Here is a 1,982-nt window from a genome sequence, read left to right as displayed (position 1 = left end):
GACCAGTAAAGCTCAGTCTGGCCAGGGATTGAGCACTACTGTTGGAAGCTGGTTAACCCAGAGATAAATAATGGCCGGTGGACAACAGTTGCCTGTGGAGTACCAGCATCCCCCCAACATTCTGAAACAAGACACATTTTTCTTTGAAGTTCCCTCTCGCTCTGGTAGGACCAGTGACTGTGGCTCCTTCAGAGTCCCACCGGCAGCTCCAGAGACTGTCACAGGACCCACACTGCACAATCCAAGTGGTAGGTTTCCTTAGAGACAGCGGTTAGTCCACAATGTGCATAGGACTTAACAGGCTGATCAGAAGACCGGGGTGTGGGGGTGTGTGTGTGGGGGTGTGTGGGAGAGATTAGGTTCTGTAGAAATCTCACTCTCTTGCAATTCGTGGTTTTTGTTTTTTGAGTTTTGTGTATCTCTTTCATTCTTTTTTTAAAAAAAAAGCATTTTATTGGGGGCTCATACAATTCTTATCACAATCCACACATACATCAATTGTATAAAGCACATTTGCACATTCGTTACCCTCATCATTCTCAAAACATTTGCTCTCCACGTAAGCCCCTGGCATCAGCTTCTCATTTCCCCCACTCCCTCCCTGCTCTCCCCTCCTTCATGAGCCCTGGATAATTTATAAATTATTCTTTTGTCATATCTTACACTGTGCGAAGTCACCCTTCATCCACTTTTCTGTTGTCCATCCCTCAGGGAGGGGGTTATATGTAGATCCTTGTGATCAGTTCCCCATCTCGACCCCACCCTCCCTCCACCTTCCTGGTATCACCACTCTCACCACTGGTCCTGAAGAGATCATCTGCTCTGGATTCCTGTGTTTCCAGTTCCTATCTGCACCAGTGTTCACCCTCTGGTCTAACCAGACTTGTAAGGTAGACTTGGGATCATGACAGTGGGGTGGTGGTGAGGGAGGAAGCACTTAAGAACTAGAGGAAAGTTGTATGTTTCATTGTTGCTACACTGTACCCTGACTGGCTCATCTCCTTCCACGACCCTTCCATAAGGGGATGTCCAGTTGCCTACAGATGGGCTTTGGGTCCCCACTCTGCACTCCCCCTCATTCACAATGATATGATTTCATGTTCTTTCATGCCTGATACCTGATCCCTTCGACACCCTTGTAATCACACAGGCTGGTGTGCTTCTTCCATGTGGGCTTTGTTGCTTCTGAGCTAGATGGCCGCTTGTTTACCTTCAAGCTTTTACGACCCCAGACGGTAAATACTTCTGTTCGGTGATGAAGTAAGTATGGCGGTGTCAGAGCTAGCCTTTAGTCCCTCTTTGTCGAGAATCTGACTTGATTTTAGAGGCAACGGCGAAGAGCCTTTGGTTCTAAGGAGTCAAGAGAATTTCACGTTGTGGGATGAGAGGCCTGAAGGGGAGAAACAACCATGAAAATTCTTCCTTCCATGGTAAGACTAAGATCATGATTGCTTTACATCTCATTCAGATGGAAAGAGTAAATAAAGCCAAGAAGGTTAATACCTTTTCCTTCACCTATGATCTGCTCTACGGTCCCAAAACATTCTAGTAGGCTAGACTATGGGATTAGCAATAGATACTAAGGCTAATGTCCTGCCCTTGCTCTGAAAGTAAGCCCTAAAGCACAACATGGGTTAGGGGCAGTCTATACAAAAAAGAGAGCTTTATGTCGCTATCATTCTGGTATGAGTCAGCAGAATGGCCAGGGTGCTGACATCCTAATGCCATCTCATGCTGCATCAAGAAATGTTTGTTGCCAGACCAAAGCTAATGAAACCTGGAAGAAAAAGAGACGGCAATGGGGGACCAGGGCACTAATCCCCCCAAGGGGAGGGTATTGTTTTATTTCCTCAGGAAAGGGAGACTGAGAGTAGACCTCATTCCAGTGTACTAGTCCTTGAGGATAAAGTTCCTGATTGGTTCGGTTCGTTCCCAGAGAGGACTTCAGGACTGGACCCAGCTGGAGAGAGACATGACGACCC

This window comes from Echinops telfairi, unplaced genomic scaffold (genome assembly GCF_000313985.2).
Source record: "Echinops telfairi isolate 266 unplaced genomic scaffold, ASM31398v2 ScPeMD7_7409;HRSCAF=8447, whole genome shotgun sequence".
In the NCBI taxonomy this organism is placed as follows: Eukaryota; Metazoa; Chordata; class Mammalia; order Afrosoricida; family Tenrecidae; genus Echinops; species Echinops telfairi.
The sequence above is the reverse complement of the archived record's forward strand: the minus strand, read 5'-3'. Positions refer to the sequence as shown.